General features: G+C 43.2%; 1 protein-coding gene and 3 long non-coding RNA genes across 7 annotated transcripts in view; 3 read left to right on the top strand and 1 right to left on the bottom strand.

Moving 5' to 3' along the window:
• Positions 1 to 1,365, top strand: part of LOC137840609 (uncharacterized) — a 1,995-nt gene extending 630 nt beyond the window's left edge. The window contains exons 2-4 of the long non-coding RNA XR_011087372.1: positions 383 to 499; positions 723 to 879; positions 1,170 to 1,365. This is a non-coding gene — a long non-coding RNA (uncharacterized lncRNA). The remainder of the gene's footprint in view (positions 1 to 382; positions 500 to 722; positions 880 to 1,169) is intronic.
• The window catches only part of bcam (basal cell adhesion molecule (Lutheran blood group)), a 46,906-nt gene that overhangs the window by 14,381 nt on the left and 7,799 nt on the right, over positions 1 to 24,726 (bottom strand). The window lies entirely within an intron of this gene.
• Positions 3,063 to 7,458, top strand: LOC125975813 (uncharacterized). 2 transcript variants are annotated; one of them, XR_011087374.1, is made up of 4 exons: positions 3,063 to 3,215; positions 4,829 to 4,933; positions 6,543 to 6,647; positions 7,354 to 7,458. It is a non-coding gene; the product is annotated as an uncharacterized lncRNA (long non-coding RNA). The 2 variants fall into 2 exon arrangements; XR_011087373.1 differs by lacking the exon at positions 7,354 to 7,458 and having other exon boundaries at positions 6,543 to 6,669.
• On the top strand, positions 9,978 to 13,419 carry LOC125975839 (uncharacterized). Its single transcript, XR_011087436.1, has 4 exons — positions 9,978 to 10,079; positions 10,787 to 10,891; positions 11,504 to 11,812; positions 12,888 to 13,419. It is a non-coding gene; the product is annotated as an uncharacterized lncRNA (long non-coding RNA).

Raw genomic sequence — 24,726 nt, 5'->3', positions numbered from 1 at the left:
TTATTGGCTAATTAGCTACCGCTAATCAGGATGCTACGTTCACTTTTCAAACACAAACATAATAAAAACGAGTTGGTAGCTCCTGAAAAGTATAACGAGTTATACTGGTAAAACTATTGAAATAACTTTTCTTTGGATGCAGCACCTGGTTGGAACTGTGACTAGTTAAAAGTAACAAAGCTCAGCTTCAAACCGACAAACATTTTCATTAATATATCAGTATTTTCTGAAAAATATTCTTTCTTTAATCACTCTTGTTCTGTTAGTTCTCAGGCCAGGCTTATTCCTTCAGTCTTTATACAGTGGATGATTACAAATCTTTTAAAATTAATATAGAGTGCTTGTTAAAGTTCTCTCTGCCATGTTTTGAATTATTTTTTAGAGCCAGAAATGTCCAAAAGGAAAGCAAGAAAAAAGCCTGCTGATGAAGCAGCCTTTTACATTTAATCCTCAAAGGACAAACCTGGACTAGTGGAAAGATTTATTGATGATCAAAAAGGTAATAAACTCATTTTTAGACCATTTATCCATTAAGTATATATTTATTTATTTTATAAAACAACACAAAAAACAATCAAATTCAGATTGGTTGTTGTATTTCTGTTTCTAAGCGAGAACTTAGTATTAAAATTGTAAGATAACACCACAATTATTTGGTTAAAGGTGTATCTTAAAGAAATATTTTCTCATAACCAATGGTTTTATATAAAATGTCCTTGCAGGAAGAGGCGTGTTTGCTACCCAGCACTTTGAACAAGGAGAGTTCATCTTATAATACAGGGGTCAACTTCTGTCAGCAGAAAAATGCCAAACAAGCAAGTACTCTGAAAAGGAGAGTACATTTCTCTTTGACTTTGAATGGCAGAATCATTACTGGTGGTATGTATATCCAAATATTTTCTATACAATAATTATGAACTCTAGAAAGAGACTGGAATAAAATACCCTAAATTAGTGAGTCACTCAGAAGCAATATTTCAATAACACATCAGGATTGTGGCATTAACAATTTTTTTTATTTAGTGCTATGACGTTCAAAAAGACATTGTTTCCCTCTCAACTTTTCTTTTGAAATGTTGCAAGTTTTTATTTCTGTAAGCCAACTTTTATTTTACTAAAAAACTAGTTATATGATACAAAATGTTTGATTTCTGTTTTTTCTTTCCTAGTATTGATGCATCAACAGAGGATGGCTCTCTTGGAAGATTAGTGAATGACAACCACAAGTCTCCAAACTGCACCATGAAAAAAATAGTAAATGACGAGCCCCATTTGTGCCTTTTTGCCATCAAAAACATAGAAATGGGAACTGAAATCAATTACAACTATGGTGATTCTAAATGGCCATGGCGTGAAAAAGTAAGTCAGTAAAATCAAGTATGCAAGTTGGAATATTAATTTGTTATTAAAAAAAGGAAGATTTTTGTCTCTTTTATTTGAATTACTCTCAGTATGATGTTGGTAAGTTATTTGTGGTTTTGATTCCAGGTGACAGGCTCTCAGGCTCCTGTTGACGGTGCGCTGCCTGAACCAGCCAGAACTTGGCAGGACTCTGACCCTGATGATAACATCAAACAAGATGCCAGCCAACAGGTAACATTCAGTTAGACTTTGTTGTAAGAAATAAACTTTGTAGACCTTTTCTTGTTCTCTTAGTTTACAGCTTTTAGTTGGAAAGCTGTTCTTTAGTCAGAAGGTACCTTAAACAGCATTCAGCCAACCATTGGATCACATGGTTTTAGTGGTTCTCCTCATAGAGCCCAAACGAACCAGTGGCACACACACCTATAGAAGGATTGTTGAAACATGCGCCCATGGGTGTCCAACCAAGCCAATCATTCACACACACACATAACAGATTTCTGATGGCTACTTGTGGGGCCCTCCGTATGGATCTAAAGTTGTCTTGGTTATTCCAACCAAGCCAATCATTCACACACACACAATAACAGATTTCTGATGGCTACTTGTGGGGCTCTCCGTATGGATCGAAAGTTGTCTCATGTTTTTAGATCATATTTTGGTTATGGACATTATGGAGGCTGATTATATTACAGCTATAGTTCCACACATCCTCAACAGCAAAACGACTAAAGTGTCATGCTGAAGGATGCTCCACTACATCCATAAAGATGCTGTTATAGGACCTGATTAGACATCAGGTCTGACTGGAACACTTTAGTTAGAAAAGCTTGTTTGGTTTTGGGGACTAACTTCACATGATTTAACTATACAGGTCTTGAGTCTGTCATTTGTGGTGTCTGTATGATGTTGGTAAGTTATTTGTGGTTTTAATTCCAGGTGACAGGCTCTCAGGCTCCTGTTGACGGTGCTCTGCCTGAACCAGCCAGAACTTGGCAGGACTCTGACCCTGATGATAACATCAAACAAGATGCCAGCCAACAGGTAACATTCAGTTAGACTTTGTTGTAAGAAATCAACTTTGTAGACCTTTTCTTGTTCTCTTAGTTTACAGCTTTTAGTTGGAAAGCTGTTCTTTAGTCAGAAGGTACCTTAAACAGCATTCAGCCAAACATTGGATCACACGGTTTTAGTGATTCTCCTCATAGAGCCCAAACGAACCAGTGGCACACACACCTATAGAAGGATTGTTAAAACATGCGCCCATGGGTGTCCAACCAAGCCAATCATTCACACACACAACAGATTTCTGATGGCTACTTGTGGGGCCCTCTGTATGGATCTAAAGTTGTCTTGGTTATTCCAACCAAGCCAATCATTCACACACACACAATAACAGATTTCTGATGGCTACTTGTGGGGCCCTCCGTATGGATCAAAGGTTGCCTCATGTTTTTAGATCATATTTTGGTTATGGACATTATGGAGGCTGATTATATTACAGCTATAGTTCCACACATCCTCAACAGCTAAACGGCTAAAGTGTCATGCTGAAGGATGCTCCACTACATCCATAAAGATGCTGTTATAGGACCTGATTAGACATCAGGTCTGACTGGAACACTTTAGTTAGAAAAGCTTGTTTGGTTTTGGGGACTAACTTCACATGATTTTACTATACAGGTCTTGAGTCTGTTATTTGTGGTGTCTGTATGATGTTGGTAAGTTATTTGTGGTTTTAATTCCAGGTGACAGGCTCTCAGGCTCCTGTTGACGGTGCTCTGCCTGAACCAGCCAGAACTTGGCAGGACTCTGACCCTGATGATAACATCAAACAAGATGCCAGCCAACAGGTAACATTCAGTTAGACTTTGTTGTAAGAAATAAACTTTGTAGACCTTTTCTTGTTCTCTTAGTTTACAGTTTTTAGTTGGAAAGCTGTTCTTTAGTCAGAAGGTACCTTAAACAGCATTCAGCCAACCATTGGATCACACGGTTTTAGTGGTTCTCCTCATAGAGCCCAAACGAACCAGTGGCACACACACCTATACATGGATATTTGAAACATGCGCCCATGGGTGTCCAACCAAGCCAATCATTCACACACACATAACAGATTTCTGATGGCTACTTGTGGGGCCCTCCGTATGGATCGAAAGTTGTCTTGGTTATTCCAACCAAGCCAATCATTCACACACACATAATAACAGATTTCTCATGGCTACTTGTGGGGCCCTCCGTATGGATCGAAAGTTGTCTTGGTTATTCCAACCAAGCCAATCATTCACACACACATAATAACAGATTTCTGACAGCTACTTGTGGGGCCCTCCGTATTGATCGAAGGTTGTCTCATGTTTTTAGATCATATTTTGGTTATGGACATTATGGAGGCTGATTATATTACAGCTATAGTTCCACACATCCTCAACAGTTAAACGGCTAAAGTGTCATGCTCAAGGATGCTCCACTACATCCATAAAGATGCTGTTATAGGACCTGATTAGACATCCAGAACTGACTGTAACACTTTAGTTAGAAAAGCTTGTTTGGTTTTGGGGACTAACTTCACATGATTTAACTATACAGGTCTTGAGTCTGTCATTTGTGGTGTCTGTATGATGTTGGTAAGTTATTTGTGGTTTTAATTCCAGGTGACAGGCTCTCAGGCTCCTGTTGACGGTGCTCTGCCTGAACCAGCCAGAACTTGGCAGGATTCTGACCCTGATGATAACATCAAACAAGATGCCAGCCAACAGGTAACATTCAGTTAGACTTTGTTGTAAGAAATAAACTTTGTAGACCTTTTCTTGTTCTCTTAGTTTACAGCTTTTAGTTGGAAAGCTGTTCTTTAGTCAGAAGGTACCTTAAACAGCATTCAGCCAACCATTGGATCACATGGTTTTAGTGGTTCTCCTCATAGAGCCCAAACGAACCAGTGGCACACACACCTATAGAAGGATTGTTGAAACATGCGCCCATGGGTGTCCAACCAAGCCAATCATTCACACACACATAACAGATTTCTGATGGCTACTTGTGGGGCCCTCCGTATGGATCTAAAGTTGTCTTGGTTATTCCAACCAAGCCAATCATTCACACACACACAATAACAGATTTCTGATGGCTACTTGTGGGGCCCTCCGTATGGATCGAAAGTTGTCTCATGTTTTTAGATCATATTTTGGTTATGGACATTATGGAGGCTGATTATATTACAGCTATAGTTTCACACATCCTCAACAGCAAAACGGCTAAAGTGTCATGCTGAAGGATGCTCCACTACATCCATAAAGATGCTGTTATAGGACCTGATTAGACATCAGGGCTGACTGGAACACTTTAGTTAGAAAAGCTTGTTTGGTTTTGGGGACTAACTTCACATGATTTTAACTATACAGGTCTTGAGTCTGTCATTTGTGGTGTCTGTATGATGTTGGTAAGTTATTTGTGGTTTTAATTCCAGGTGACAGGCTCTCAGACTCCTGTTGACGGTGCTCTGCCTGAACCAGCCAGAACTTGGCAGGACTCTGACTCTGATGATAACATCAAACAAGATGCCAGCCAACAGGTAACATTCAGTTAGACTTTGTTGTAAGAAATAAACTTTGTAGACCTTTTCTTGTTCTCTTAGTTTACAGTTTTTAGTTGGAAAGCTGTTCTTTAGTCAGAAGGTACCTTAAACAGCATTCAGCCAACCATTGGATCACACGGTTTTAGTGGTTCTCCTCATAGAGCCCAAACGAACCAGTGGCACACACACCTATACATGGATATTTGAAACATGCGCCCATGGGTGTCCAACCAAGCCAATCATTCACACACACATAACAGATTTCTGATGGCTACTTGTGGGGCCCTCCGTATGGATCGAAAGTTGTCTTGGTTATTCCAACCAAGCCAATCATTCACACACACATAACAGATTTCTCATGGCTACTTGTGGGGCCCTCCGTATGGATCTAAAGTTGTCTTGGTTATTCCAACCAAGCCAATCATTCACACACACATAATAACAGATTTCTGATAGCTACTTGTGGGGCCCTCCGTATTGATCGAAGGTTGTCTCATGTTTTTAGATCATATTTTGGTTATGGACATTATGGAGGCTGATTATATTACAGCTATAGTTCCACACATCCTCAACAATTAAACGGCTAAAGTGTCATGCTCAAGGATGCTCCACTACATCCATAAAGATGCTGTTATAGGACCTGATTAGACATCCAGAACTGACTGGAACACTTTAGTTAGAAAAGCTTGTTTGGTTTTGGGGACTAACTTCACATGATTTAACTATACAGGTCTTGAGTCTGTCATTTGTGGTGTCTGTATGATGTTGGTAAGTTATTTGTGGTTTTAATTCCAGGTGACAGGCTCTCAGGCTCCTGTTGACGGTGCTCTGCCTGAACCAGCCAGAACTTGGCAGGATTCTGACCCTGATGATAACATCAAACAAGATGCCAGCCAACAGGTAACATTCAGTTAGACTTTGTTGTAAGAAATAAACTTTGTAGACCTTTTCTTGTTCTCTTAGTTTACAGCTTTTAGTTGGAAAGCTGTTCTTTAGTCAAAAGGTACCTTAAACAGCATTCAGCCAACCATTGGATCACATGGTTTTAGTGGTTCTCCTCATAGAGCCCAAACGAACCAGTGGCACACACACCTATAGAAGGATTGTTGAAACATGCGCCCATGGGTGTCCAACCAAGCCAATCATTCACACACACATAACAGATTTCTGATGGCTACTTGTGGGGCCCTCCGTATGGATCTAAAGTTGTCTTGGTTATTCCAACCAAGCCAATCATTCACACACACACAATAACAGATTTCTGATGGCTACTTGTGGGGCCCTCCGTATGGATCGAAAGTTGTCTCATGTTTTTAGATCATATTTTGGTTATGGACATTATGGAGGCTGATTATATTACAGCTATAGTTCCACACATCCTCAACAGCAAAACGGCTAAAGTGTCATGCTGAAGGATGCTCCACTACATCCATAAAGATGCTGTTATAGGACCTGATTAGACATCAGGTCTGACTGGAACACTTTAGTTAGAAAAGCTTGTTTGGTTTTGGGGACTAACTTCACATGATTTAACTATACAGGTCTTGAGTCTGTCATTTGTGGTGTCTGTATGATGTTGGTAAGATATTTGTGGTTTTAATTCCAGGTGACAGGCTCTCAGGCTCCTGTTGACGGTGCGCTGCCTGAACCAGCCAGAACTTGGCAGGACTCTGACCCTGATGATAACATCAAACAAGATGCCAGCCAACAGGTAACATTCAGTTAGACTTTGTTGTAAGAAATAAACTTTGTAGACCTTTTCTTGTTCTCTTAGTTTACAGCTTTTAGTTGGAAAGCTGTTCTTTAGTCAGAAGGTACCTTAAACAGCATTCAGCCAACCATTGGATCACACGGTTTTAGTGGTTCTCCTCATAGAGCCCAAACGAACCAGTGGCACACACACCTATAGAAGGATTGTTGAAACATGCGCCCATGGGTGTCCAACCAAGCCAATCATTCACACACACATAACAGATTTCTGATGGCTACTTGTGGGGCCCTCCGTATGGATCTAAAGTTGTCTTGGTTATTCCAACCAAGCCAATCATTCACACACACACAATAACAGATTTCTGATGGCTACTTGTGGGGCCCTCCGTATGGATCAAAGGTTGCCTCATGTTTTTAGATCATATTTTGGTTATGGACATTATGGAGGCTGATTATATTACAGCTATAGTTCCACACATCCTCAACAGCTAAACGGCTAAAGTGTCATGCTGAAGGATGCTCCACTACATCCATAAAGATGCTGTTATAGGACCTGATTAGACATCAGGTCTGACTGGAACACTTTAGTTAGAAAAGCTTGTTTGGTTTTGGGGACTAACTTCACATGATTTTACTATACAGGTCTTGAGTCTGTTATTTGTGGTGTCTGTATGATGTTGGTAAGTTATTTGTGGTTTTAATTCCAGGTGACAGGCTCTCAGGCTCCTGTTGACGGTGCTCTGCCTGAACCAGCCAGAACTTGGCAGGACTCTGACCCTGATGATAACATCAAACAAGATGCCAGCCAACAGGTAACATTCAGTTAGACTTTGTTGTAAGAAATAAACTTTGTAGACCTTTTCTTGTTCTCTTAGTTTACAGTTTTTAGTTGGAAAGCTGTTCTTTAGTCAGAAGGTACCTTAAACAGCATTCAGCCAACCATTGGATCACACGGTTTTAGTGGTTCTCCTCATAGAGCCCAAACGAACCAGTGGCACACACACCTATACATGGATATTTGAAACATGCGCCCATGGGTGTCCAACCAAGCCAATCATTCACACACACAACAGATTTCTGATGGCTACTTGTGGGGCCCTCCGTATGGATCGAAAGTTGTCTTGGTTATTCCAACCAAGCCAATCATTCACACACACATAATAACAGATTTCTCATGGCTACTTGTGGGGCCCTCCGTATGGATCTAAAGTTGTCTTGGTTATTCCAACCAAGCCAATCATTCACACACACATAATAACAGATTTCTGATAGCTACTTGTGGGGCCCTCCGTATTGATCGAAGGTTGTCTCATGTTTTTAGATCATATTTTGGTTATGGACATTATGGAGGCTGATTATATTACAGCTATAGTTCCACACATCCTCAACAGTTAAACGGCTAAAGTGTCATGCTCAAGGATGCTCCACTACATCCATAAAGATGCTGTTATAGGACCTGATTAGACATCCAGAACTGACTGTAACACTTTAGTTAGAAAAGCTTGTTTGGTTTTGGGGACTAACTTCACATGATTTAACTATACAGGTCTTGAGTCTGTCATTTGTGGTGTCTGTATGATGTTGGTAAGTTATTTGTGGTTTTAATTCCAGGTGACAGGCTCTCAGGCTCCTGTTGACGGTGCTCTGCCTGAACCAGCCAGAACTTGGCAGGATTCTGACCCTGATGATAACATCAAACAAGATGCCAGCCAACAGGTAACATTCAGTTAGACTTTGTTGTAAGAAATAAACTTTGTAGACCTTTTCTTGTTCTCTTAGTTTACAGCTTTTAGTTGGAAAGCTGTTCTTTAGTCAGAAGGTACCTTAAACAGCATTCAGCCAACCATTGGATCACATGGTTTTAGTGGTTCTCCTCATAGAGCCCAAACGAACCAGTGGCACACACACCTATAGAAGGATTGTTGAAACATGCGCCCATGGGTGTCCAACCAAGCCAATCATTCACACACACATAACAGATTTCTGATGGCTACTTGTGGGGCCCTCCGTATGGATCTAAAGTTGTCTTGGTTATTCCAACCAAGCCAATCATTCACACACACACAATAACAGATTTCTGATGGCTACTTGTGGGGCCCTCCGTATGGATCGAAAGTTGTCTCATGTTTTTAGATCATATTTTGGTTATGGACATTATGGAGGCTGATTATATTACAGCTATAGTTTCACACATCCTCAACAGCAAAACGGCTAAAGTGTCATGCTGAAGGATGCTCCACTACATCCATAAAGATGCTGTTATAGGACCTGATTAGACATCAGGGCTGACTGGAACACTTTAGTTAGAAAAGCTTGTTTGGTTTTGGGGACTAACTTCACATGATTTAACTATACAGGTCTTGAGTCTGTCATTTGTGGTGTCTGTATGATGTTGGTAAGTTATTTGTGGTTTTAATTCCAGGTGACAGGCTCTCAGACTCCTGTTGACGGTGCTCTGCCTGAACCAGCCAGAACTTGGCAGGACTCTGACCCTGATGATAACATCAAACAAGATGCCAGCCAACAGGTAACATTCAGTTAGACTTTGTTGTAAGAAATAAACTTTGTAGACCTTTTCTTGTTCTCTTAGTTTACAGCTTTTAGTTGGAAAGCTGTTCTTTAGTCAGAAGGTACCTTAAACAGCATTCAGCCAACCATTGGATCACACGGTTTTAGTGGTTCTCCTCATAGAGCCCAAACGAACCAGTGGCACACACACCTATAGATGGATATTTGAAACATGCGCCCATGGGTGTCCAACCAAGCCAATCATTCACACACACATAAAAGATTTCTGATGGCTACTTGTGGGGCCCTCCGTATGGATCGAAAGTTGTCTTGGTTATTCCAACCAAGCCAATCATTCACACACACATAATAACAGATTTCTCATGGCTACTTGTGGGGCCCTCCGTATGGATCTAAAGTTGTCTTGGTTATTCCAACCAAGCCAATCATTCACACACACATAATAACAGATTTCTGATAGCTACTTGTGGGGCCCTCCGTATGGATCGAAGGTTGTCTCATGTTTTTAGATCATATTTTGGTTATGGACATTATGGAGGCTGATTATATTACAGCTATAGTTCCACACATCCTCAACAGTTAAACGGCTAAAGTGTCATGCTCAAGGATGCTCCACTACATCCATAAAGATGCTGTTATAGGACCTGATTAGACATCCAGAACTGACTGGAACTCTTAAGTTAGAAAAGCTTGTTTGGTTTTGGGGACTAACTTCACATGATTTAACTATACAGGTCTTGAGTCTGTCATTTGTGGTGTCTGTATGATGTTGGTAAGTTATTTGTGGTTTTAATTCCAGGTGACAGGCTCTCAGGCTCCTGTTGATGGTGCGCTGCCTGAATCAGCCAGAACTTGGCAGGACTCTGACCCTGATGATAACATCAAACAAGATGCCAGCCAACAGGTAACATTCAGTTAGACTTTGTTGTAAGAAATAAACTTTGTAGACCTTTTCTTGTTCTCTTAGTTTACAGCTTTTAGTTGGAAAGCTGTTCTTTAGTCAGAAGGTACCTTAAACAGCATTCAGCCAACCATTGGATCACACGGTTTTAGTGGTTCTCCTCATAGAGCCCAAACGAACCAGTGGCACACACACCTATAGATGGATTGTTGAAACATGCGCCCATGGGTGTCCAACCAAGCCAATCATTCACACACACATAACAGATTTGTGATGGCTACTTGTGGGGCCCTCCGTATGGATCTAAAGTTGTCTTGGTTATTCCAACCAAGCCACTCATATACACTCACATAATAACAGATTTCTGATGGCTACTTGTGGGGCCCTCCGTATGGATCGAAGGTTGTCTCATGTTTTTAGATCATATTTTGGTTATGGACATTATGGAGGCTGATTATATTACAGCTATAGTTCCACACATCCTCAACAGCTAAACGGCTAAAGTGTCATGCTGAAGGATGCTCCACTACATCCATAAAGATGCTGTTATAGGACCTGATTAGACATCCAGAACTGACTGGAACACTTTAGTTAGAAAAGCTTGTTTGGTTTCGGGGACTAACTTCACATGATTTAACTATACAGGTCTTGAGTCTGTCATTTGTGGTGTCTGTATGATGTTGGTAAGTTATTTGTGGTTTTAATTCCAGGTGACAGGCTCTCAGGCTCCTGTTGATGGTGCGCTGCCTGAACCAGCCAGAACTTGGCAGGACTCTGACCCTGATGATAACATCAAACAAGATGCCAGCCAACAGGTAACATTCAGTGCGACTTTGTTGTAAGAAATAAACTTTGTAGACCTTTTCTTGTTCTCTTAGTTTACAGCTTTTAGTTGGAAAGCTGTTCTTTAGTCAGAAGGTACCTTAAACAGCATTCAGCCAACCATTGGATCACACGGTTTTAGTGGTTCTCCTCATAGAGCCCAAACGAACCAGTGGCACACACACCTATAGATGGATTGTTGAAACATGCGCCCATGGGTGTCCAACCAAGCCAATCATTCACACACACATAACAGATTTCTGATGGCTACTTGTGGGGCCCTCCGTATGGATCTAAGGTTGTCATGGTTATTCCAACCAAGCCAATCATTCACACACACATAACAGATTTCTGAAATATGGTTTCTTGTGGCTTCTTTGTTGTAAATTTTGGAGCCTTTTCCATGTTTTATATGTAAAATTTCCTGTGATATAAGGTTTTGGCATATTTCAGAGGATGTGTACAGCACCGGTCGTCTACCAGTTAAGATATTGGACAGAAATTTTAATTATTTTGAGCAAAGAAATTCTAGTCTTTATATTAATACAGCATATAAGAGTAGCTTGCAGAAACTAACAACACATTTCTTTTAATTCCCTCCATAGAGCTATCAATTATCAAAGGAGTTTCTCAAAGTGGACTACTCAGACAGTGATGATACTGACAATGATTCCCAAAAGGACTGCTCTGTACCTCTGCAAATCAATCTGCTCAAAACAAGAGTATATTAAATTTGACCAAGCATTCTTATACAGGTGCAGTTAATTTTTGTTTTAGAATATTGCTATACTGTGTTTTTTTTCTGTACTTAAAAATCATCATTTCAGATGGGCTGATCCCAGAAGTGATAGAAGTGACCTCTTGTACCTCCGCATCTCGTGGCCCAAGTAATGAAAAGTCTGCCAAAAAGGGAGGTGAGTTTAGAGTAATCCTTTTCAATATATAACTTTATCACAGTTGCTTTTAAATTGCCCAATTGTTACTACTGTATCAGTATCTAATTATCCTCACATATGCTGCTTACTAAGATTTAGATGACCCAAGCAAGATATATTAAACACCACTTGACTTTTTTTCTTAGACATGTAAGGTCTAAACTTTTGAATTTTGTCATAAAATGAAAATTGACCCATCCTTTCTCATGTGAGTTACAGGTCATTGCTAACCTTGATTATATGTGAGATGTTTGTTTACATCTATTTTTAAATAGAGGTAATGTATACATGACACATTTACCTCAAAAGAGAGAAAGAAAAATTGCTCTAGATTAACCTATTAGTGAATATGCAAATTCACACATTGTCACACCAAGGCAGATACCATTCTTATACAGCTTGCATTTAATTTTTTACACATTATATATTTCCAAATTTACTTTTATCATCTTTGTTTGTCCATGTGTAGCACGTTATCAAAGCAAATTCCCCATACATGTAAAACACTGTCTGAAAAAAAATTTTCTCTGATTTTTATTTTTTATTTTCCCTGATTTTGCAACAACTTGTATCTGTTCTTAATGGTTTTGTCAGAGAAATGGTGCATCCCAATGTGCTGCCATGGTGGAGTTTGACTGCCTGTGCAACCTCTGTAGGGTCCAGGAATTGCTTCATCTACCAGCAGTGACATTCTGGTCAAATGCAAAACTGCTTAAAAGTAATCAAGAAAATGAGAGACCTCTTTCCCCCACCACCAAAACTGGGGGCATTCTAATGTTACCCTTTTGTGCATCTATTTTTAATTTTGTTAATATCAAAACAGCTGACACTGAAGACCACCTAGCAACTTAAATGACCGGATTAATATCTCAGATATTAACTGATTTACTTATGTCTATTGTAGGCTCATCACTGTTGACAAAGATAGTTGACGTTATAAAATATCTCATTTGAATTATATTGTCAGATAATTGTACATAAAGTGAATGTATTCTTTATGCAATTTTGTTCTAATTAAGTTGTAAACTAAAAAGTGCTCTTCCTATGCCCTTAGGTAACGGAAAAGTTGTGAAAAGAAGCTGGACCCCAGAGGAATGTGCTGCAGTAAATAAACATTCAAGGAAGTATATATTGACAAATCAGGTTCCTGGTAAGCTTGACTGCGAGAGATGCATTGCTGCAGAACCACAAGCACCGAGCTGTTAAGTACTTTGTCAAAAAGAGAATAACCACCATGAGGAGAAAATATGAGTGAAACAGCTTCCCTTAACAGAGATAGAAACACATGGCTGGTCCTGTTTCACCATTTGTTCACTATTTGTTTGTGATTTTTTTTATGCTCCACTTCTCCTGTTCGTAAATGTTAGATTAAATAAGTTCCTTTATTCATTGGCTACATTTGTAATGTGTCCATTTAAAATTTTGACTCGACAATTATTACTTGTAAATCCTGTGTACTTTATAGTTAGCTAAAATGCAGAATTTAAATATTTTAAAATGTACCAATATGACTGAACAAATTGAAGAATATTAAGACTGTGACCAAGGAAAATGGACCAGAATCTGAATAAAGACTTCAGAATGTATTTTAGAATGCACATTTCAATGTATATCTAGTATATTTAGCCAGATGAAAGTATTAATAACACTAACAAAATTTTTAGGTTTTCTCAAATGATTAAGTCCACACAAATGCATGTTTGGGTTAGATTAGGGTTGGGGTTGAACTTGATATAAAAATTCATATTCCTCACATTCACACTGCCTGTGGTGGGGATGGGGTTGTGGGAGTGGGGTTCCGGAATTACTGCAGAGCTCCTCAGCGTCCTCTTTATAAAGGCAGACCTAACAAGTCTTAAATCTTAACAGCAAGCTCCATAACTGGCTAAAAAAATAATGTGTGTATAGGTAGACCTCTTAAGGTTGAAATATTAAAAGCGATCCCCATAACTGACTAAAAATCTCATGTGTGTAAAGGTGGACCCCGCAAAGCCGGAATGTTAGAAACAGGCCCCAGATATGACTGAAAAACTGACATGAAAAAAAAAGTTTCAAATTGTGTTTATTGAAAGTGATTTTTAGTAACAAGATTTTTTTTGGGAGTTGCCTGATTTTTTTCATAGTTCTTGGACCACTAGAAAGGGTGGACCCCAGAACTCGGTAAATTAAGTTGGGTCCTGCAGAGGGAGGTTAACAAGGATGTGTGTGTGTGTGTGTGTGTGTGTGTAGAGTTGACAGGGGGTGGGTAGCAAAGAATGGGTGTGTCCGTGGGGCTTGGAGGGAAATGGTGGGACAGGGGTGACTTGCTACATGGGGGTCTCGTTAGTTGACGCAGGCTAGATAATCCGATTTAGCCAATTGTGTGTGTGTGTGTGTGTGTGTGTGTGTGTGTGCGTGTGTGCGTGTGTGTGTGTGCGCGTGTGCGTGTGTGTGTGTGTGTGTGTGTGTGTGTGTGTGTGTGCGTGTGTGTGTGTGTGTATGCGTGTGTGTGTGTGTGTGTGTATGCGTGTGTGTGTGTGTGTGTGTGTGTGTATGAGAGACACTGTCAAAGAGTCAAAGCAGGACGGCAGAGTGGAGACGACCCACAGAAGCCGCCTCGGTCCCGCGTCTCCTGAAAAGTTAATGTGGAGCTGTCTTCAATGCTCTTGCTCGAGTCTTTTATGCACTTTCCTCAAACTTCTCACTCTGCAGAGCCGCACACGCACACACAGACACACGCGCACACACACACGTGCACGCACGCACACACGCACACACACACACGATCCTGCTCATTAACAGAAGACGCCAAGCGGATCCTCTCGTTTCCCCTTTCACCTAGTGCCATATTCCGGACATCAAAACCTGGACTGGTTTCGAACTACCCTCTCAAAGAGCATTGTTTATTACACAGCGCACACATCCGCTGGCGTGTCTGACAAAAAGAGAGAGACGGCACCCATTTGTCTTCTCGCTAACCCAAACACTGCTCATGAGGAAGGGTGAGGGCACGGCTCTTGCATGCATCACATGTGTGTGTGTGTGTGTGTGTGTGTGTGTGTGTGTGTGTGTGTGTGTGTGTGTGTGTGTGTGTGTGTGTGTGTGTGTGTGTGTGTGAGTGTGTGTGTGTGTGCATGCGTGCGTATGTGCGTGTGTGTGCCTGTATGAGCGCGAGTGTGTGGTCCAAAACAACCTTGGTGGCTAAATGGATTATTGTGAATTGTACTGTTGGCAAAGCAAACAGAGTCATCTCAAGCAGGTCACTCGAGATTACCACTCGCCAACTGAATGCTGATTATCTACATTTATACGAGCTGAACACGCAAAACAATGCCCTGATTGCATGAAATCAACTCCCGAGTGTTAGTGGCAGGCAGTGAGAACAGAAGACTGAATTAGATGTTGAATCCCAATCAGCCAAGTATATTAAACGCACGCAAGGACTTTAGCTCGGTAGTTTGAAGCACTTTCTTGTACCGCAGTAAACAAAGCATCCAGGAAAATATCAACACGGCTACTACTGGATAGCATTGATTTATTCCTGTGTGGTTTGTACAATTGCATATTCACATTTGCGTACATGTTATTTATTATTCATGCGTCGGGGACAGAGACGCTGCTGCTCTCATTGCCAAATGTTGCAAATATGTACACAGAGATTCTCTCTGCGGTTAAAAAACTTGAGCGTTCCCATCGCAAAAGAAATGAAGCCGCGTTCCACTTTGCAAGCTTTCACGCCAACACAAAGTGCATTTGGCTTCATTTCATGTTTGCTCTCAGCTTCATTTATTAGTGTTGTCATCATACAGCAGAACGGCGAGCTGATCACATTTCCGCACCTACTATTCCTCCGCAAAGTCACTCAAAGATAGAACGACGTTGTTATTGCTGACAACTAAGCCACAAACAACTAAGCTAACACTTGGGTTAGCCCGGTTAGGTGAAATAGCGATTGGACCACTGTACTGTACTTTTGTTCAGTACTGTACGATCTATGCGTGTGTGATGGGGGATGAATGGAGGCAGTGAAGGGGGGAAGGGGCCCACGTAAAGATCTGAAGTCTGTCAACGAAGGCCCGATGAGAGTAGAACAGGTGCAGGCCAGCAGCTGCGGCCACACAAGCGCACACACAAGCACTCTACAGCCAACAATGGACGTCAAAAAGCGACAGCGAGTGTGAAAGGCGAGTGTGGCTGGGAGGGGCTAACTGCAGAGGGGCTACTGTCCGATATTCTGCTCCGTTTGATTTCTCATCGTTGGACATCATCTTTATGTCTGATGATGATCTGTCAATTCCGCAAAGTATTCTTCATTGAGATTCAGCGGTTGCACTCGAGAGGAAGCAGAGGCAGAGGACATCCGAGGGACGAGTCGGTCCGACGTTCCCACGGATTTGAGGCTGCCGTAACGGCGCCGGGAGGCTGTTAAGTAATTAGCTTGCGCGTGCGTTGCTAACCTTGCCGGCTCATAAATTGAACAAGATCAGCGCTTTTACATGTGCGATCGCTGCAATCTTTTGGGACTTGCTCTTCAAGCTTGACTTGGAACTGCGCTTCAGTCCATGTTTTGTTTTGTTTTTGTAGTTATTGTGTTATTGAAGCTTTGTTCACAGCACAGTGTACCATGCGGTTTATCGTCTGATCTGGTTAACATATTACGTCGAGCAAGAAGCGAGCAGTGCGAAAAGTACTTGAACGCTAAATGTCTGTCCGCGTGTGAGCATTCCTCGGTGGCGCATGTGGCGTGAAAGCCGCAGCGTGTGCAGTTGTAACAGATAAATCACAGTCGTCCTTGAATGTGCTGTCATCCCACCTTTGGGAGTGAAGTGGGCAACAAGGCTCATTGCTCATACCGTCTTTTGTCCGATTCCCCCTGTTGTCCCGGCAACGGCGATAAACGCAGAGCCCATTCAGAGGGCCACATTTTAGGGCGGTGCAGTCGCCAAGTGGTTTTGTGTCTGACAAGAAGATGAGGAGGATGGATGCAGAAAGAGGCAGGAGGAAAGTAAAAGCGGGACAAATCTGTGGACGAGCCGGCTGCAAACCAGCAGAAAAACTCTTGAGTCTCTGGACAAACACGACGCCAACATGACAGAAGTTTTGGGAAGTGGAGTGACATCTACGCAAAACTCCTAGTTGGCGGCACTGGGACGGAAGCTGGAGCTCAGAACATCCAGAAAGAGACCAGATAAATAGATAGCATTACTGGATTGTGGGCACAAATCAGCTGCTAGCAATGGATTAGCATAACAGTAGTTTGACCTTTAGCTCCAGTCATAATAATCTTTTAAAATTTAACACAGTTAGATGAAAATAGGGAGTCAAATCTCATTATTTTTCCAATCAAATCAAACAAAATGAAGCACAGGCCAAGTAGTTAGCGTGCTAGGCGAGGTCTCGCCCCACCCTTATCCCGTGTGGCCTCCTTTCAGTGTAAACTAAATTTCACAAAGAAGGCAGAGATGGACTATGAGAGCGGGAAAGGCAATCAGTGAGGTGTCATCAAGGGGCCAGAGATGAGAGAGGATGTTAATATTTCATGTCATGGGGCGCTAGCCCACAACACCCGCCAAAATATTACCCTCCTTCTGCCTTGTAGGGCCTCCCATTAACTCAATGCTGTCCTTTTCTTGGTCCGACAGCCGCCAGCTGAATGTGAAATTGGGGTCAAGGTGACAGAAAAGTACAAGCAGGAGTTAAAATGCGAGCGCATGGAGTAAGACGTGACAGGATAATGGAGTCCCCTGCGTGTCTTCTCCACATATTATTATCAGACAAATGACTCCAACGGTGGGAATGATATGCATCCTTTGGCTGGGAGATTTAATCTGCCCGCATATGCCGCCCATCGTAATGGCTTCTAACAAGTGCTACGCACAGGTGAGAGTAATGCATTTTCTGTAGTCTGGCTTTCGGTAAGGAATGATGCTTTTCTTTTGTTCTGGGGCCGCCCCTCCAGTTTCATGATGGTAACTACGCAAAGTTTGAAGCCCCTCAAATGTATGGAGGCTAAAATGCCTTTGACATGCAAATGATAGGCATCAGTTGGAGAAGAAAAATTATTTTTGAACACAAACGGTGGAGCAACACATGTAGACAGTTAATATAAGAGTACCCACAGGAATGTATTCTGTATCCACTAAAAAGAACAAAGGATGTTATAACATGTTTGGCAAACTGCGGCTTATGGCCTTAAAAACTCAAAAGTCGTGTTCTTCTTCTTATTATTTTTTCACATGGTTAGAGGCACTTCTCCGAGGAGCATAAGTGTCCTGTAAGTGTCCTTTTCAGAAGTAAAAGAAAACAATCTGTATTGTGTCAAAGGCAGACAGGAGGCACGAGGGAGGCCAGCCCGGCCGGGTATAAATAAATCGGCAAAGACATTACGGCTGCAGCTAATCTCGCTAAAAGGCTGGGGATGAAGTGCTGCTGCCTGGGCTGTTTGCTCTCTAACTCTCTGTCACTTCCCCTTCAATCAATTCTTCCTCAAAGTCATTTCCAAGCAGGCTGCGCAGATAAATACTCTGCCCATTTACACTAATGCAATCCAGCCTGTGTCCTGTGCGCTACGTGTGCAGTTAAGAACACACGCGCAGGTTTATCTCAGCCAAAGGCGAAATGAAATGTCACGTAAGCAGGCGTACACACATTCATACGATATGCTACGTATGCTAACCTACTAAATCGAATTGTAATTTACCGTCTAAGTCATTCCTAAGCACACCAATAAGTCCATTCTTCTAATAACATTCCCTGTTGTCAGGATTTATTTCTTCTTTTTTAATTTCCGCTCACAGCAACTGGATTTTGGCACCCAAGCGTCGTGTTGGCCAAACACAAAGGGTCACGCTCACACCAGCTGCAAACAATTGCGGGTAAACAACAAAGACGTGATACTATACTTTGCTTCCTTATTTTGCCACTTTGGAATTTCTAACGTCCCTTTGGAAAATTCTTTGACAGAATATTTGACAAAGAAAAACCAACAACCACGTTTTCAAATTATAAACGACATAGTTGGACATTTGAGAAAAAAAGTCTGATTAAAAAACACATCGCAAATAAAAGTTCTATTTTGGGATTTTTTCTTAAATAAATGAAGATTTTCCTAAGGGCGATAGCTGATCTTAATGTGGAAAATTTCTTTGGATTTAAAAGTCAAATGCAACCACTTGGGTCGGGCACCAACGTCAACACAAGGTTCGGCCTCCCGCCGTCGGGTTTGGAATTTGCTGTATGATCTAATGAGAGCGTTTTGTGTAGAATGCACAAATCTGAACAAAGGCGAGAGGGGCCATCCTCGTTGCAAGGAGATAACGGGCCGCTGGAGTGCACCATTTTGGATTATTCTTCCTTTCTTTCCTTTCTCCTCAATACTCCTCCATCCAGGATACATCCAGCTTGCTCAATAGAGTGGCTAAGCCCCCCTCCCTCCCTGAGTGCGCTGCGCCGATATCGGGATGTAGAGACTGAGGCGTAAACGTGCTGCACGGCTGATAGGGCGAAGGAGAAAGGCAAAAGAAAGAGACAGAGCGGGCCTACCATACGCGGACGCTGTAGCACACAATACGGGTCACTAGCTTACCTCCTCCATCGCTCAAATTAGCCCCGCACCTGACCCCCGTCCCTCCCGCCGCCCCCACTCTCCTGTCCGCCTCTCCACAAAGGCGACCTTCAGCGGGTGGGAAGGGAGATGCCGGGAAGCCCCGCTGAAGCATAACTTTAGCATTGTACCGGGGAAACCTGCCAACGCTCGACCTCAAAACGACCTCCGTCTCTCCTCTGCAGGCCCGCTTGTTTTTCACATTTTGTCATGCGCTGTAAGAGTGTGTCTAGTCTGGTGTGCGAGTCGAGCGACATGAGGTTTTTGTAGTTGGCAATAGTGTGACAAAAGTCATGTTGAAGCCGATAAATCAATGGTATCGTTGATATTTTTCAGCATGCTGCAGCATCTTCAACACAGTGGAGCTACACACGCTATCAATTAGCCTACCAAGTAGCGCTGTTGTTGCTCTTTAAGGAACAGCAACCCTAACACAAGCACAGGTCGACCGAGTTCTTGTGTTGATGCGGCTTCATAGTAAGAAAGGCTGCGATTTGATCAACACCTGCTGTCCCCAAACAAACACAGCCCAAGCAAGCCCTTGATTTCATCTCAATGCAAATTGTGAGCCTTTTGCATGCCAAACCTCACATGCCCCCCCACCCCCTCCCCCAACTCTCTTCCCCCTTGACTTTTGGGCTTTCTTTTTTTGCCTATTATGGTGGATTAACTTGCTAATGCTTGGCTGAACTCCATCCAGTAGGTGGGGGGCACAGAGTCACACATCAGTACACCAGCAATCTCTGGCTGGCTGGCAGATATGGTCACAAGCCTGCTGGCGGAGACGCAGGAGCCTTCTGTAGCCAGATCCAGGAGGAGGCAGACTCCCATGATGCATCTGAGCAAAGGGCGCCCAATGCCGACTAAGCCCCCTTTATTAATCCCTCTTTATCCCTGCGAGATATAATAATTCAGACCTCATTAAGATTCTGTGGCATTCTTTCCCTCCTCCCAATTAAAGTCTCACACACTCACTCGTTGTTTGCTAACAAAAATGAACAGTCAAGTATGATGCTCTTCTCCCCATGGATAAAATCAGTCTCTATACCGAGGCCGACAACCCATAAATGTGGGTGACCCTCGGTTGTTTGCTAGCAAGTTGGCTACGGAATGATGCGTTCAGCGCAGCATGTTTTTTTTGCAGTTTGCCACAAAGTGATATTCAACGCCTTATGAATCCCGCGGAGATAGAATAATTCTGCGTTAATTACTCATATGCTGCATTCTTCCCTTTCTTCTTGTTGATTTGCAAATCCGTGAAAGCCTCCCTGCGCCCCCAGTGGAATTTGTTGCCTTTATTTGTGTGCTTCTTCTTACACACCCCGGTGCAGTCGAGGGAAAGTAGAGGCAAATGTGGCTCAGAGCGCCAACAGACAACGACGGGTGCTGAGACGGCCCAGTCGGCCGTCCAGGTTTAGCCACCCGCTTTTCTTCGGCAGTGCAAGAAGCTCATTAACAAGCGCGACCGTTGAGTTGTGGCGTCAAAAGACAGACGCCTCAAATCCTCTTCCCGGCTCCCGATTGACGTCAGCTCTCCCGCAGATAGGCTCGTTAAAAGGAGATAAAAGGCAGCCTTGGCTTAAGCGCGTCCTTGGTCGCGCCTAACGTGGCACCGCCTTATCTTACGTGTCTGCCTTGCTCAAGAGCATCTTTGACACAAAGATCTATTTTTGTGGCGACACTTCAAGACAGGCCGGAAGATAAGCAGGCAGACGAGGAGACTGCCAGCCGCTGCTGTCATCAGGTTAGGGGTGTACAAACATATAAACTAGGAAAACTGCACACTGTAGTATTACACTCCACAGTCTCCACATTGATGCAACAGCCCTTATTCTCCTCTCGGATATATGTTCTACTGGATGAACAGCCAAAAAATTCAGTTCTTTTTCCACTCACCGTAGGCCCTCTGCCCCCAACCTGCTCTATTCTATCATTTTCTACAGTCTCCACTTTGCTCCAGTGCCCCTTAGTGTCCCCTTGGATATTTTAATTTTACTTGGTCAACCGACGGACACAAATGGCTCCATTCCCATCAACAAAACCTCAGCAGTAGTCCTGAATTGAACATGCCGACTTCCTGTTATTGTACCGCGGGGTGTCCCAATACTTAATACACATCAACAACTCGTTATAGCTTGTGTGTTCGCGTGTGTTAACCTTGCAGAAAAGCCAAACGATCTGCTGCATAATAGCACACCTGTCTTCTCCCATCATCTCCCCATGGATACATTGAGGCCGACAAAGTGGGGAGTGAATCACTCGCTATGGTCAACAAACAGCTGATCCATCCTCTCCTTTTAATTTACTCCATTTTAGTTTATATTCCTCTCTTCTTCTATCTGCAGCCATAATTGCATATTTGCTCATGATTTTCGGGGTGGACTACATGTTGCCATGGTAACAGACATACAGGCTGTTTTATCACAGCGAGACAGGCATTATTGGGAAAAAAAAAAGCAAGGAGACAGGAGGGTCTTCGAGGGTCACACGGCGGAGCAACGTGGGCCGAGAGGCGACTCTGGAAACGCCGCGGGCGGGCGGCCCCTGACTGGATGGCGAGGTCAGGTGATTATTGATTGGCAGATATTACGTGGACGGCAGTGGGGGGCGAAGGGGGAGTAAACAGAGATGAGGCAAATACATTGTGGCGGCACATCAAGTCAGGCTGCCCACATGGAGCCCACAGGGGACACGAGATGCTGAAGGCCGCATTACAAAGCGAGCGGACAGGGCTGCGCAGCCCACTGACCTCCATTACAGGAGAGGTCATGATGTCAAAGCAAAACAACACCGTAAGACAAAAGGAACACTCCAAAAAAAAATGGAAAAAAATGGAGCACACTTTAACTAAACAGGAAGCGCCTCTTTCACCTGTCTTCTGGGAGATTCTTTCCATTACTATTCATGGCTTGGATGATGAAGTCATTAGCTATGAAATTGGACACAAGAGACACAATCACAAGCGTTGCCGTTTCAATATCCATTCAAATTTTGAGCGATACCACACATCTGTCACGTAAAAAAAAACCTGAATGGATAAGCTTGACGTGTTGAACGGCATCCGTCAAAGTCACGCCAAATAATTCCCGGATGGCTATCAGCTAAAGCTAGCCGGAGCTGCTTGATAACATCGCATGTCGACGTGTCTCGACCTGCGCTCGGCCCCGCCCGCCCTGCGGCCCGATGGGCAACGCAGATTACTGGCGGCCCCATGGGAAACGGAAGAAGAAGAAGCGGCCAAAGCGAGTGGCGCCGCCACTTCCCACGACATCCTGAAGCAAGACGCGACCTAGCATGGTCCGCCGCATCAAATTACGTTTGCACCTCTGCGCTCTAGGCTTGTCACTCGCCGTGAACAAAAAGGTCACGCAATGTCATCAGCTGTTGAATAAACAAACTGGCTCTAGCGGGATCAGCTAATCGTTAGCTTTTCGAAAAACAAATGCAAATACTTCCCTACAGTATGCCGTTCTTTGCTTTTTGCAAGTTCAGTGCACCGCACTTTTCTCATGGTGCGTATATTCTGAATGACTCACTATGTATTTTTTCACACGAACAGTTAGTGCTGATTCACGTAGCGAGATGCGTGAGAGATAAGGAGTGCAAAAAAGGCTGCTTCATTAAAGTTTTACATATGCAAGGAAAGGTTTGTTGGGAATGTTGACCCTGAACAATTTGCGTCTTGACTAAGCTTTTATCATGACTTGTGAGTCACCTGTGTCCCCCGCACCCCCCACCCATCTTCTGAATGTCACAAAAGCGCAAGTCGGAAAATGTCATCGGAGAACAGTGCGCTTTTGAAAATGTAGAGGTTCCGATGACACACATTCCGCTTTTAGATTGGACGCCCCGGGCCACCTTTTGACATTTATGGTGAGGTGCGGATGCAAAAGCTTGTCGCTGCAAGTGGAAGTGGCCTGTAAAGTAGAGCAAGCAGCGCTTGCTTTAGTCGGGAGGGGCAACGACTGGAAGGAGACGCACACTGTCAAAAACAAGAAGAGGTGACAACTACTACCAACAGAGGAATGCTAAGGTGTGCCGGGAGTTGACGGACAGGAGATGTGGAGGCTGTCTGTCATCAAAGCTCCTCTAAAACCTTCCATGACTGGATCGAGGAAGCAATGGGACGGAGATAATTTAACTACCAAGTATGAGGACACGGAACTGAAGCATAAGTTGAAGAAAATAGAGAGTTGCAGCACGGACAGATGCCGAATGCGTCCATATTTTATGTTCTATGTTCTGCTTTGTTAGGGCTGAAAGCGCAATAGAAATAAAGATGCATTGTATTTTATAGAATATGAATGGGCCCAGACCAGTTCCCAGAGGAACTCCAGATGCACAATATAGGGACAAAGTATTGCTACACCTACTGGAATAGATCAGTGCGTTTCTGCCAGCAGTGTCGGATGACTTCTTCTACACTTCTAAACTCCTCTAGTTATACGACTCCAAAATGGCCTTTCTTAAGCGATTGTCTGAAATATCTTGATATGATGACCGAGTCTGATCCAGGCACACAGCACAACTCGTGACTGATCAATAAAAACAATGAGTTCACTGCTGTTTGGCTTTTGAGACATACGCGCGAGAGCAGAGATGGAGACAAAAGTGTTTTTGATGAGCATCCAGCTGCTCTCTATTGCCACACAAACATGACCCCCACCCCCGGCGTGTTTATTAGCGAGCCTGCTCAGTCTGATATGACCACTTGTCTGTACGGCGTGCGCATCATTTGGAGAGCGTCCCACGTTTGTACAGGAGGCTCCCCCTGCCCCCGTGTGGGTCTACAGTTTGGCCATCCACCAACTTCAACTGTCCTTGGACACACAAACGAGCAGATGGGCCAGTACCACATGGGTGATGGGGCTTTGTGGAAAAGGATGTGGGACTCCCGCTTCTTTGCCAAGGAGGCGCCAGGTCCAACCGTAACTGGCAGGACATACACCGCACAATGCAAACAAGGCCGTGACAGATCCAGATTTTAAGAGAAAGGAACGGAAAAGAATGGTAGAAGCAAGGCAAACTAGCTTCAGGCCCACTCACCACCTGGTACCGCCATCCATGTGGACGCACGCACACGCCTATTCATAACACTGCTTTAATCCTCATAACTTTCACGTGCACTGGTTAGCTCCAAGTGATGGATGCCCACACACATGGCCAAGTCATGCCTCCCACCTTCATCCGTGACACACATGACGACGTTAGTGCAGTTGACGGGAAACACATGACGGGCGCAGAGTTCAGATGAAATGTTTTCCTACAGGAGAGTGTCGAGACATTGTTGCCCTCTGCCTCCTTGCCATTC

This window comes from Syngnathus scovelli, chromosome 9 (assembly GCF_024217435.2).
Source record: "Syngnathus scovelli strain Florida chromosome 9, RoL_Ssco_1.2, whole genome shotgun sequence".
Taxonomy (NCBI): Eukaryota; Metazoa; Chordata; class Actinopteri; order Syngnathiformes; family Syngnathidae; genus Syngnathus; species Syngnathus scovelli.
This window is presented reverse-complemented; position numbering and strand designations above follow the sequence as displayed.